The following is a 15,043-nucleotide window of genomic DNA, read 5'->3' as shown; positions in this document are numbered from 1 at the left end:
TTCAGGAAATAGGAGCAGGAAGATTTCTTTGTGGCCAGCCTGGTCTACATAGTGAGTTCCAGAACAGTCACATCTTGACTATTCTGGAAGAGTCTCATTAAACTTAAAAAAAAACTCAAAAAAAGAAAAAAAAAAGAATATGAAGAAGAGAAAAAAATAAAATGAAAAGGAAGACATAAAAACAATAAATGGAAAATTATATCATATATGTCCAAATGAAAATGTTTAAGCAGAAAAAAATTTTTTCCATGAGATTTGTATGTGCTTTCTTAAGCAGTAGATAATTTAAACTGTGTATTTTAAAATGTATATAATTAAATTTATGCATAAAAATTTTATGTATAGAAAACATAGACAATTTACATGCACTTAATAAGCAATGGCAACTGTATGTAAGCTAGCTAAATATTTATGTGTAGAAAGAGTTCTGAAACCAAATTAATGCAAATTATCCATTTTCATGGACAATTTTAACCACATGGAAAAATAAACAATGTAACGACGGCAAAGGCCGTCTTGTGCTTGCGGAGGAAGGGGGCAGCACCATATGCTTTCATGTACATTTACCCCAGGAGGACAGTGCCATATGTTCACACAGATGTCACCCTTCTTGACCTTCCATACATTGCAGAGTCCCATGGGATCTGCTGAATGGGAAGAGAAAGCAGGTGTGGTAGGAATATGAGGATGTGGTGTGGCTCCCCTGTTGACAGATTTTGTTAGGACATCCCTTCGCTTGGCAAGCACCCAGAACAGCTGCTTTACCCCAGGGCAGAGGTCTATGTGATGTCACAAAGTCTCCCCAGTGAGTGTGATGGTGGAGTGCTGGTGGTGTGTCCTTCGGGAGTAGACTTTTCTTCCTGAGTCACAGATGAAGGAAAGGTGAGATTTCCACAGTAGACCTTACTGATTTGTATATGCGCTTTTCTTTTACAACGAAGTAATGGTAAAATATGTAAGTATATAAGTTATATGTAAGTATAATATAAGTGAAATGAAATCATTTGTATTAACAGGAGTGGAAATAAATTCAATGAATTCTATCAAGCTCAGTTCATTGTAATTTGTGATTGCATACTAATATTGTTTAAAGCCCAGTGAATGATTTCAGATTTCTTGGGTCCATATCAAGGATATTCTTATTTGATCATTTAGGCAATAATTAAGTTACATCATCACAGAAATGATATAAAAAAGGAAAATATCTCTCCAACGCACATGCACAAGTGATTTGTGATTCTCAGGCATGGTAGAACCTGCAGAAAAGTCATGTGGATTTGCTCATCTAGAAAGCTGACATCAGGAAGAGTTGAGAGCCTACTGTAGAGCCCATCTCAAACTGCTGGGCCTTGTGAGTGCTACCATTTTACAAAATTTTAGAAATATGCACATTTTCTTAGTATATAAGTCCTGGCTTTTATTACTTGTGGGCATATTAACCAACCGAATACAGAAAGGAATTATTTTTAAAAGTCTAGAATGTTTTTTTCTATTTCAACTAATAAAACAGTCACTGTCACAAGATCAGTTCTTTCCTTCACATTTTCACTTTGGTCAGTAAGATGAAATATAATCAGGAATAAAGCTAATAGCTTTGGGCTGAAGATATGGCTCACAATAGTCTGTAACTCCAGTTCTAGGGAATTCAACCCCTTCTGTCACTGTAGGAAGCAAGCACTTATTTACATGGTGGTATTTATTTGTGCATGCAAATACTCCCAGATAAAATAAAAATAATTAAATCTTTTTTAAAAGTTAACAGCTGTGCCCAATAATTACATTGACAGTTTGTCTCCTGCAAGCAAAGTTTGAGCCTCTAAATGATAGATATTTCTCTTTATTAATTTAAGAAAAGAATAATTTGAAATATATTTATGAGTAGATGTTGACAACTGGAGAATTTAGAGGTATTATGTATGTTAGGGTTTTACCAGAAAATTGGAGACTGTTTTCTTATTGTATATGTGAAATAAAAGCACCAGGAAATTTTGGTGACTGTTGAACTTGGCCAGTCAGGCAGCAATGACAAGGTCATAGCAAGGCCTATTTCACACTAAAGCTAAAATATACTTCCCAACATGTGACATGTGTTATTGATATGGAGCTGAAGGGAAACTCTTGATTCCAAGGAGCTCTAGTGGACCATCAAGAGCACCTGTCCCAGAAACCAAGGAAACAATCAGTTGCTGAAGTTAGGAGAGAGAACTTATTCACAGTATGAATGCCAAAAAGACAAGAGCTTTGATAACTTAAAATCTTATTTTAAAATACCCTCAGCAATTTGTTTCAATTCCAAGTGAAGGGTTTGGAATTTCTATGGTAGTAGTCCAAGCCCTCTTGTTCTGAATGTTTATTACCGCAGCCATTATCCTAGGATCTGCCTTGCAGAGCGATACTAGTGAAAGGAAGATCTTGCTGCTGGGTCCGTTTGAGTTACTGTCTTAATATATTTATCAGTCAGTTCAGTTGTCAAATGTTCTGCACTTTCAAGGTAACTATAGGATAAAAAGAATGAGCAGGACTCATTTTAATTACTTTTAATACTTCAAAAGACTTAAAAATCAGTGATGAGACCAAATAAATAAATAGTCATTAATCTATCCTTTGGAAAAATTTTATATGGTAGTAGATAATATCAATTTGTATTGAAATAAATTTTACCAAGATATTTCTCCAGGTATTTCAATTTGTCATATTAAAATTCAAAACTCAAAATTTTATAAGATATAGCCATTGTCCTGAAACAGTGTTTAGATCCACTGATGTATAATAATGTTCTTATATTTTGTGTGGGGATGACATCACAATCTTTGACGGCTTAAGAACACTATAATAATTGCTAAATGGCAGATGCATCTGCAATGTATTTCTCAGAATAAAGTCCCAACTGTAGGTGTTGAATTATCATATATTTTTCTTAAGGATCTAGTATTTTCCTAGATAGTATGATTTTTTTTCTGAATGATCAAAATTCATAAAATAAAATTAGTTTCTCCATAACATGTTTGATTATATGACATAATAACATTTTTTTCAAGACAACAGAAACTTCTGAGAGAATAGAGAGACAGGCTGAGGAAAGCAAGAGAGTCTCAATGTGCTGCTAAGTGTGATCAGACAACAATGGAAAATATTGCAGCCATTCACATGAACAAGCAATGAATGCCACATTTTGTCCTGCTTCAAGTCAAGCCACAAGCATGGCTTCGCTTCACTGTTGGAAACAGCATGGAAACATGGAATATGCAGTGCTACCGCACTGTGCCTCCTCACTGCTGCAGCCTGAGTCATTCAGAAGTCGCTGCAAATAGGATGGGAGCCCACACCAGTGCCATCACAGCTTCTGTCTCTTAAGTCTGACAGGTAAAGCAGCGCGTTGCAGGTCTCCTAGTCAAGATGGTGTAGCAGCACTTCACTAGTTTCTGTGAATCAAATGAAAGCAAAGGTTGACCTTGAATGTTCTCATAGAGTTTAAGGAGGAATATTTTAGAGATGTTCAGAAAATAAATTCAAAAGAGAAAGGGAGACCTAGGGTAACTTTAACTCATCAGAGTCAAGCTTAAAGTAATTTGCTCTCGCAAATCTGTCTCTGTATAAGCTTAAGACATATGGAGAATATCAGAGTATCCTGTGTCCCCATTGCTCTGACTCGGACCCGTCCCCTCCCCCCAAAAAAGAAAGAAATATTAAAGGGAGTTATTTTATCCTACCTATTTTTCTCCTCCTCCCACCCACCCCCACTATAAACAAACAGTTTTTTTTTCTTTTCCTGATACAAAATAAGTTAACTAATACATACAGGCGAAGGAAAAATTCAGGACTTGGATCTTTACCACCCAGTCTGTGAGCGATCAAGCTCCCATGATACTTACTGTACATATACAAATGTCTCCATATCAAATTTTAAGTAAACTATTTCCTAAGATATCATGCATAATGAGATTAACTTTAGTACTATTTTAATTCAATTTATTTATTTATACTCTCCATTATCATACTGTTTAAGATAGCTTTATGCATTTTAATATTATCTTTTTTAAAAGCTTAGATTTATTATTTATTTCTTAAGCAATTTTACAGACATCACTTCTTTTGACGGAATGTAAACCAATGCAATCACTAGATTAAAATACTGATTTGAATGTCTAATATAATCCTATCTGTGCTATATGAATCTGCATACAATAAGTGCTTTTAAAAATAAATGCGTTTTACAGATAGGAAGGAAGTCAAGTGATTCCTATTTGCAGACAAAGATGTTCTATATGAAATTTATAGGCTCTATCAGTTCACTATTAGAACACATGAGTTACACTGTCAATAAACTAGTAGTGTATTTATATACCAGTAATGAGCTTACTGAGAAAAAAATACCATGAAAGTAATCCTACCTTTTTTTTTAATTCCTTAATCTTTTTTTTTTTTTACAGTCCAGACGTTATTGCCCCTTCCAGTCTACCTTCTGACAGTTCCACATCCCATACCTCCTCCCTCTGTCTCCAAGAAGATGTCCCCACCCTCCCAACCCCACCTCACCAGATCTTTCCACTCCCTGGGGCCTCAAGTGTCTTGAGGTTAGGTGCATCTTTTCTCACTGAGTCCAGACCCTATAGTCTTCTGCTGTATATGTGTTGGGGGACTCATATCAACTGGTGTGTGCTGCCTGGTTGGTGGCTCAGTGTCTGAGAGGTCTCTGGGGTCCAGGTTAGTTGAGAATGCTGGTCTTCCTACAGGGTCTCCCTCCTCAGTTTCTTTCACCTTATCCCTAATTCAACCACAGGAGTCCCTGGCTTCTGTCCATTGGTTGGATGTAAATATCTGCATCTGACACCTTCAGGTGCTTGTTGGGCCTTTCAGAGGGCAGTAATGATAGGCCCCTGCTTGTAAGCATACCATAGCATCAGTAATAGTGTCAGGCCTTGGGGTCTACCCTTGAGCTGGCTCTCGATTTGAGACTGTCACTGGACTTCTTTTTTCCTCAGGCTCTTCTCCATTTTTGTTCCTGCAGTTCTTTCAGACAGGGAAAATTCTGGGTCAGAGTTTTTGACTGTAGGATGGCAACCCCATCCCTCCACTTAATGTCCTGTCTTTCTACTGGAGGTGAACTCAACCTATTCCCTAGCCCCACTGTAGGGCCTTTCATCTAAGGTTCCTCTCTTTGAGTCCTGAGAGTCTCTCACCTCCCAGATCTCTGGTACACTAATGAGTGTTCCCCCATTCCCTACCTGCCAAGGTTGCCGGTTTCCATTCTTTCTGCTGGACCTCAGGGCTTCAGTCCTATTCCCCCTACCAAATACCTGATTTTTAAATAATCAAATATATGGGAAAACTTAGGAAAAGATAAAACAAAATGAATCCACATTAAGTGCTAATCTCTGATAAAATGAAATTGAAGAAGACACAACTATAGAAAGATATCTAATGCTTATGATCGAAAGAATTAATGATGTTTAGGTCATCATATAACACAAAGTGATTCACAGATTTAATCGCCATCCCTCCAAGATACCAATGAAGTGTTTCAAAAATTAGAAAAAAAATTCTTAGTATTTATATGGAAAAATAGAACACCATAAATAGCTGAAACAGTGTGGAGCAAAAAGAATAAAGCTGAATAAAGAGAAGAAGTATGTGAGCACACAATTTTAAAAGAATGTATGGAACGACTGTAACTGAAATAATGTCAAATAATGCCAAAAATGGATGCATATAACTGGTAAAACTAAATGAGAACACAAATGAATCTGGATCTCTACAGATAGCAGACAATAACGCATGCTCTAGGGAAAGGACAGCATCTCCTACAAAAGACACAGAAACTGCATAACTATATGCAGAATGTTGAAACTTGACCTCTGTCCTATATAGTATATAAAATAAAACTTAATAATTCAATTAATGAACAAGGAAATATTGATGGAAACTTCACAAGACTTTCCACTAGATGAAAAGTTCTGGACAATCTTTGTCTACAGAGAAAAGGAGAATCATATTCATTAGTGACAGACTCTATGATATGTTAAGCAATATTAAGTGCAATTAAGTGGACAGCTAAAACCCATGTACATTCCAGCCGGACTGCACAGGATATATATGTATATGTGGATAGATGCTAGGAGAAAGAGAAAATCATTTACTTTTAAGGATGTGGTTACTGGTAAGTTTTCCATGTTCCAGTAGATGGTCCTACACCTGGGCACATATTCACAGCACTAACTTATAGATTATCAAAAACAAACATAGGACATACAGTTGGAGGGGGTTCTTGTTGATAGGGAGGGTAGGCAAGTTGGATGGTAAAGGAAGTAGCTATCATCATATTTGATTTTGTGTGTGTGTGTGTGTGTGTGTGTGTGTGTGTGTATGAAATCTTCAAAATAAAAAAAAAACCTAAGAAAAAAGAAATGGTAAAGTAATCTGAAAACATATTTCTAAAAATAAAAGATAGAAATAGTCAATAAAACTTGAAAAATACTGAATATTTTTAGTGTCTTGAGACTGTAATCAAAATTAGCATACATTGTGTCAATGCAGATAGATTGCTTAAGCGCAAAATATCAGAACAGCACATGCTTTCTAGGTTCTGCAGAGAGGGGATGTATACATATGGGCAGATGTATAGAGTTCAGTACAGAAGTTCCGCAGAAACCTAAGGCTCTTGTCTGCCACATCTAGGTGGCACATGATATTAAACCAGTATGTCAGAGTCACATGACTGTGTTTATGGTTTTCCAAAAGTTTTACATAAGAGTATCTAACAATTTACTTTTTCTGTTTTAATTTGTTTTAACACTTAACATTCTTACTTTGTTTTTTCTTGATTATTTTTCCAACCAGTTTGCATCATGACTGTCTTTTAGACTGGATATGGCTCATCAATCTTAGAATATATGCTTAGTAGTGAATATATATGCATATATATGTATATATATATATGTTTGTGAAATTTAGTCACTAATATATATATATACATATGTATATATGTTGACATAAAATATATATACATATTATTTTGACATGTGATGTACTTGTTTGGGGGACTTCTACTTTTAAAGATCTTTTAAGAGAATTAGTGAATTTACTAAAGTGTAGTCTTGTTTCATATAGAATGAACATCTAGGTTGTTTCCATTTCCTAGTTATTGTGAATAAATGGGCAATGGAAATAATTAAGCAAATCTCTCTGACATATGCTATGAGATCATTTTTTCTAGTCATGTCAGGAATATTGGATCCATTAAATCTCAACAACTTGCCTGTTTAAGTGATACTTTCACAATGAAAACATTGGCAGGCATTTCAATATTCATGGGGGAAATTTCATAAAGCCCTGGCCCTTGGTGATCATTGGCTTCAGAGAAAAGAAAGTTCATCTACTCTAGGAAAAAACCCCGTAATAAGTTATCCAATATTAACTAGACAGCCCTAAATCATACACATACATAGAAGCAATAGTAAATGAGCTTGGTAGGATGTGTGTGTGTGTGTGTGTGTGTGTGTGTGTGTGTGTGTGTGTGTCTGTCTGTCTGTCTGTCTGTCTGGAAAACAAAATCTATAAATGACAAGGCCATGCATTTAAGAGTAGGTGGAAGGACACATGGCAGAAACTGCATAGGAAAGGGGAAAAATGATGTTAATATAGTACACATGTCGTAAATGCTGAAAAATCTCAGAAAAAAAAGAAAAGAGTTACACATAATAGGATAGAGCGAGTGATGGGAAAGGTCAGCAAAACAACATTGCAGTTAGGTAAGATAAATTTTCTGTTACATTATATTACAGGATGATATTAGTCAACAATAATGTATTTTCCCTAAATGGAACACTGCTCTACAACTACTCAAACAACTACCTTATTCTCAATATTTTTTAAACATTACTCTTATTATATTTGTTCTTATTAGGAAATTTCTTTTCTAATTTAGCTGTGTTTGTTTGCAACATGTAGGATCCTGCATGGCCTGTAAATCACTGTGTAGACTAAGCTGCCTTTAAAACTCATAGAGCTCCACCTGCCTCTGCGTCCTGAGTGTAAGAATTAAAGATGTGAAAGAACTTGAAACACTGGTTAAATTTTAAAGATTTAAAGTTCTGGCAATGACCAATAAAAACATAAAGCTATTTTAGTGACTAAGCAAATGTTTTGCATGTGGCTTTTGATGCAACATACAAGGAAGACAAGAAATTGTTCTCTCTGTAACTTCAGCCTTGTTGTATCTCCTCTGTTCCTTTTACAAACAGCAAAAGCCACTATTTTCCTAATACTTTTGTTCAAATTCTGACACAAGCTATGAGAACCTTTTATTTTAAATATTTCAGTAGCCTGTAGTTGAAAGGAACCACTGCAGTTAACTTGTCAAAGCAATTTTCAGCATCATTGCCAAAACCTTCAAATAATGGACACCAAGAAACTGTGTCACATTCAATGATCTCCTTCCTTAAGGTGAAGTGGAGCCAGTGGAGTGCATGGGAGTTGTGGCTCCTGCTGACCTTATATCCATAAGGTCATTGCCTGGCCTGCTGAAATTCAGGATAAACCCAGAAACCAAGATGGAAGGGTGATTCTAGCCTCAGGCTTCATGGATGAGAGGTCCTGTTCCTTCACTTTGTACTTGATGAACCTGGAGACTAGGTAGCCTCTCATTTACTCAGTTTTTACTTTGGGATTTGTATAGCCTCAGTACATGTCAGAATTTAATCCATAAAATGAATTTCATATACCACATTTTATGTGACTGAAGATCCATTTTCAATTTTCTCTAAATTGCTAATATTTCTTTTACCTTTATTTTTCTACAAAATAGCTGTAAAACCCACTTGTCATATGACCCTGAAATAAATCAGCTTTTAGTCCTACAATCTGGAAGGCTTATCCACCTGTAGACATCTTAACATATATAGTATTGCTGTTTTTGAGTATATGGGGTGAGGGGTATTAAGCATGAGTACAAGTACCTACAACATCAAGAAATCATGCCCTAGAGCTGGAGTTACAGTCAGGTGCAAAGACACCCAGATGTAGATGCTTTGACTTGAACTTAAGTCCTCTGAAGAGTAAATGTGCTCTCCGTCATGGACCAAAGTCCCCAACCCATTCTGTAGACATTTCTGCCTTTAGACAAATTATTTATGAAGTTATCACAATAACCCTGAATGACCTCTAAACTTTTTTTTCTAAATCCTGTTATCAGCTACACTTTTTATATCAATATTTTCCAGTCTCTTTGAGTAATTCTCTACCTTTCTGGTTAATTATCAGTAAGGAACAAATCATGAGAATACATGTCTGAAAATAATATGGTTCTATAGCTGTCAGTCACATCTTTCCCAAAGTCTTTCTTCAAGTGCCTTTTCCTTTCTGGTTCACTGGCAGTGGGTGGGTCTGAGATGGTTTGGATCACATGCTCCAAGAGGGATGCCTCGCATTCTTAGAGTCTCCTGAGAGTTCCTTCACCTTTCCCCTCCGTTCCTGCTTCTTATCTTATTACATGATCTTTTCCATGTGACCTTTCAGGCTCAACCATTTTTGCCGCCTCATCTTATTCACTAAATAACAAATATGGCCAACACAGAAAGCTGTATGTAGCAATTTTTACCCTTCTCTCTTGAAAAACATACACAGTCTTCAGCTCATTGTCTCCAACCATCTTATTCATCATCTATATTAACCTTAATATGGATCATCTGGTTTCTGATTAAGTATGGATGAGGTGAGAAGCCTAGTGCACCACTCATCTCAGTAGCTCCTCTTCATCTAGAGACTTATGAAGTCCAAAGGCAAGTTGTCTGACTCTCACCCTCAAAATAAGATGATCAGCACAAAAATTATCTCATGCGTAGGAAGTAACTTAAGATTTGTTTTTGCCGAATTAAGATCTAGTCGAAGCTCCAGGCAAGCTTGTGTTTTGGGGCTCTCAACTATAAAAGTTCATTTCCATTTCTCTGTTTGCTGAAGCCTTTTGTAGCTACTGGGCACAACACTTGATAATATCTCCACCTAGGGAAATCTTTCTTAAATCATGATGAATTGGTCACAATTTTCCAGTCATTGTCAACTGTTATCTTCATTTGAACATCAATGTTTTCTACTCTATCATCCTATATATGTTAAACTCACAGTCTAGGGATATAGTTTAATGGCTGAGCACTTGTCTAACACAAAAAATTGCTGTGGATAGGCACATGCATACACACACACATGAGGGGGGGGGATTTTTCACATATCCATCATAAAACTTAGCATGTTCTACAATTCTATAATTATCTTTTATGCTGAATGTATTTACTTAAATAGCACATGCCTCTATCCACTATAACAAGACATTATAAGGGTGAAAATTCTTTCTTTTTTTACTCACTATTTAATTTCCCAATCTTGATAGAAAACCTAGTACTTGGTAGAGTATATTTGTCAATAAATGCCTGCTAAATGAACAAAAAAATCTCAAAATAATCATGCAAAGAGATGTTTCCCTGCTGTAGAGATTAAGAGAGAATGAGACCTGAGTGTGTACTTGCCAAAGGGCACACACATTCAGCCAAGTGTAGCTCCCAGTTTCACTGGGCTTGTTGTGTTCTTCTCACATCTTCACAAATGGCAAAGGAGGATGTGCCCTTCACAGGCTGGTGTTTCTGGGTGCTTCCTTCTTGCATCACTGCCCCATTTCATGTAACTTCAGGTCATATTATATCACAGAGCGGAAGGAGAATGCCAATGACTTTCACCTTGCTTTATTCCTGTTTGTAACTTTTGTGAACACTGTGTATTATTTAATAAATGAGCAAACAGGAGCTGGCAGATGAGCCCACTGCATGATGAGAAGAAAATTCAGAGATCCCATCCCCTGTGCCTATTTCCCAATGGCTACTCACCTTGCAACATGTCCTCCAGTCAGGAATTTAAGGTCTTGCTCTATAAACAAGGCTGCTGTGACTTAAAGGTGGATGATTCTCACACTTCCATCTCTGATTTATAATTTAGAATAGTCTCAGAACCTATTGAAGATTCAACAAAGGAGATCAAATGGTGGTCAGCAAACTATGATTAGCTTCATCTCACTCCCCTCCTTGTCTTCTTTGCCCCTTTTTCTTCTTGGATTTTTTTTTTTTTTGTCATTATTTTGCTGAAGAAAAATTAACAAAGTGCTATCTCCAGATATCATGTTTAATGTAGTTTTATACTAGATAATAAATTCATGTGATTAGCAGTGGCTATAACACCAATAGATCTTTCTTATTAACCCTCCTAAAAACACTAACCATGATGTAAGAGAATTAACATTTTATTCTACTCAATGCAAACACAGGAAGCAATTCTACTGCTAGTATAAATCATGTCCCAGGTATGATGCTAAGAGAACCCATTTCCAGAACCATCCATGCAACTACCATTTGAAAGAAAGGAAAACTTCCTGTCACTAGAATGTTCACAGGTGGAGGATAACTATAGCTGTAGTACCTATAGACATCACCGGCAAGTCGAAGATGCTTTAAAGAATAATAAAAAATGGAAAAAAAAAGAAATATGAAAGACTAATGTTTCTTTGATGTGATTTGAAGTATGGTAATTAGTTGAAATGATTTGTGTGTACTGTAAGCTACCATACTTAGTAAAGATCCACCTAGTTAACTAGGTATTTTTCAGAGTATTTGTGTGACAGTGGACAAATGCAAGTAAACTTTGTGACCATAAATTTCCTCATCTATAAACATGCATACTTACTGTAAACATATTTACTTATTATATGGATCGTTTTGAGTAATTAATAAATCCATCTGTAATTGATCCTTACTAATTTATGGAAAAAGGCAACCATGCTATTGATGGAACTTATATTTAAACTTTTAACTTTATTTACATATATTTGTATAATATTTTTATTGATTACTTGGGAATTTCACATGATGAACCCTGAGCACCCTCACTTTTCAGTCCTCTCAGGTCTTCTCCCCCACACATGGGTCCCCTCAAACAAAAAGAAAAATAAAAATGAAACAGAATTCCAATTGGTGCTGCCCATAAACTTCCTAAAGCTTGGTCAAAGTCCTGGTGGCTAACTCCTTAAGAAAACAATCTTCTACCGGCATCCCTACCAGAGGCCATTGATTCTAGAGAACTATAATTCAGCATCCTTACCACAATTTTTAAGAATTCCTTTAGATGGCTTTCTGTCTTGACTGTTACTTTGTGGGAGATGTTGGGGTAGGGGTTGTAACAAAAGCCTTCTATGGCCCTTTTTTTGCCAGTGTGAGTCTAAAGTTATCAAGACCATGGCAAGAGTAGCTTTCCTGTCCTTTCCTGTGAATGGAAGCATGAGTAATGGACTTAGACATGGTTTCTGGCAACAGCACTGCAACACAGAAATCTACATAGCCCTAGCAGCAGCTTGTACCACTGACCATAGCATGGTATACAACTCAACCCTCTGCAGCTGAACAAGCCATGAATACCATCACAGAACAGGCCAAGAACATAAACATGGCCTCATGTGACAGCCCAGGCTACTTACATCAAATAGTTCTAGTGTGCAGCACGGCCCACAAACATCAACATAGTTTCAGGTTGCAGCATAGACCATAGATATCCAAATGACCCTTGGGAGTAGAGCAGACCATGGACACCAACACAGAGCCCCACTGCCGTAGGACCACAGACACAGACATGGACTTAGATATCACCATGTCTACAAATGGCTGCCCCAGCTGCTCACAACAACATGACCTCAGGCAGAAACACAGTCTATAGGCATCAAGATGGCCTTAGGAGTTAGCCTCTTAAGGACACCTATATATCTTCGGTGGTAACTCCAGCCAAGGCCAGGGCTTTCAACATGGTTCCTGGTCGCTGTAGGGCCACAGACATCCACTTGAACCTCTGGGGTAGCCAACTATGGATACCAAAGTAGCCTCCAGAGATATCAATGACCATAGAGGTTTTTGGAACTAGGGCAGTTGTGTGTCAGGACAGCATGAGTCAGAGAACAAGCGCCATGCTGTTGCATACCACCTTGTTGGGTCTACTCACTCTGCCCCTCCACCACTCAATCATTGCACCATTCCTCTACTTTTACCACCTCTTCATTGAATATTTTTGTACCTCATTGTGCCATTGCAAACTCTAGTGTGTCACCTCTATATATTTGCTCAGACGGTTTTTGCACGCAAATATTCATTGCAACAAGTCATCGGTCTGGTCCAAATTTCTGGTTTCTGAAGCATCAAAAGTACAGACCCATCATGACGCCTCACCTCCGATACCCTGTTGTCCAGAGTTAGGGTGATATTGCAGCCAGGCAGGGAGGGCTTCCAGGGGCAAGCTCCTAGCTGTAAGTCAGTTCCCTGCCCTCAGTATCAGCCTCCCCAGATTCTCCAGCCTTTGCAGACTGTGGGTATTGTTACTGCCTGCACTCTCTTTTTCCCAGCTGGGCAAACTGCAGGGAGCAAAGACACAGGCTCCAGGCCTAAAACTGGCTGGTCTAGGGCCTGTCCCATTCAGCAATAAGCTGTTTCTGTAGAAGCTCCAGGAAGCTGTATACTCCCCTGTCTTCAGTGGCTCCTGCTCCACTGCTTATAAGCAAGGACTTTTGTGCTTGCAGCCTGCAAGCCTTTGAAGCTGAGAAGCAGCCTCAAAGGGTGTAGATTAGCCATTCTCCTTGGAAGGCTCTGTCCTACCATCTTGGCATCCAATTCTGTTAGTCTACATTGAAAAAGCATCTTCCCATAAGACTTCCCTTCCCCCTCCCCCTGCCCCGTTTCTTCTCAGTTGTTCTGAAGCTATCATTCATCCTGAAGTTCTTTTATAATGCTGGGTCACCCTGTGGTACTTCCTTGGGGCTGTCAGACTCTGTGGAGCTCATCAGCAAGAACTAGTTCCCACCACCATTTTTCTTCTCTCTCTCTCTCTCTCTCCCTCCCCCCCCCCCTCTCTCTCTCTCTCTCTTTGCTCTCTCTCTCTCTCTTCTCTCTCTCTCTCTCTCTCTCTCTCTCTCTGTGTACACACACACATATATACACACACACATTTTCACCCATTTCAACTGTTTTAAAGATTTTTAAAAATATTTTACTGGATATTTTCTTTATTTACATTTCAAATGTTATCCCCTTTCCCAGTTCTCTCTTCACCCAAACCCTCTATCCCATCCCCCCTCCCTTGCTTCTGAGAGGGTGCTCCCCTACCCATCCACCCATTCCCATCTCCCTGCCCTCAAATCACTCTACACTGGAGCATAAGCCTTCAAAGGACTAAGGGCCTCTCCTCCCACTGTTGCGCTACTAGACCATCCCATGCTACACATGCAGCTGGAGCCACGGGTCCCTCCACGTGTATCCTTGGTTGTTTGTTTAGTCCCTGGGAATTCTGGGGAGTCTGGCTGGTTGATATTGCTGATCTTCCTATGGGGTTATAAACACTTTCAGCTCCTTCAGTCCTTTATCTAACTCCTCCATTGTGGACCCCATTGGGGACCCCATGTCCAGTTTAATGGTTGGCTGTGAGCATCCGCCTCTGTATTTGTCAGGCTCTGGCAGAACCTCTCAAAGACAGCTATATCAGGCTCCTGTCAGCATTTTTAAAATTTTACCAAGTGAGTGTAAAAAAAAAAAAAATAAAACTTTCCGTTTCATTCAATTTTATCTGAAAGTTAACTGACATTAAAATCCACAAAATAGGAAAAGCAAACCAGACATACTAACTGAAATTTCATTGCATATATAACTATATGTGCATCCACCTTAAGAAACAGTTGCATAAAATATAACTGTTGTCTGGCATGTGAAAAACATTGGCTAACTTTTCTCCATCTTAGCCTGTAAACTATTACTTTAATTATTAGGAATAACACTTTCTCCGTAAAATTCTATGTAGAGCATGAACTGGGATATTTCTAAGATTGAGTAGTGTGCAGTGAGGTGTTCGCATCAATAGTACATACAGCAACAACACTGGGCATTTCTTTCCATGACCAACACAAAGCTTAGCATTGTCGTCATCACAAGGAACCTGAACATGTCAGCTGCTTCCCTTTCTCCTTTCTGCTGTGTAC

The 15,043-nt window shown here is 37.9% G+C and overlaps 1 long non-coding RNA gene across 2 annotated transcripts in view; it reads left to right on the top strand.

Moving 5' to 3' along the window:
- The first annotated feature begins 832 nt into the window (after positions 1 to 832).
- Positions 833 to 15,043, top strand: part of Gm34809 — an 80,271-nt gene continuing 66,060 nt past the window's right edge. For both annotated transcript variants that reach the window (XR_381459.1, XR_381458.2), the window contains exons 1-2: positions 833 to 882; positions 3,039 to 3,363. This is a non-coding gene — a long non-coding RNA (predicted gene, 34809). The remainder of the gene's footprint in view (positions 883 to 3,038; positions 3,364 to 15,043) is intronic.

Source organism: Mus musculus, chromosome 12, assembly GCF_000001635.26.
Source record: "Mus musculus strain C57BL/6J chromosome 12, GRCm38.p6 C57BL/6J".
Taxonomy (NCBI): Eukaryota; Metazoa; Chordata; class Mammalia; order Rodentia; family Muridae; genus Mus; species Mus musculus.
The sequence above is the reverse complement of the archived record's forward strand: the minus strand, read 5'-3'. Positions and strand labels throughout refer to the sequence as shown.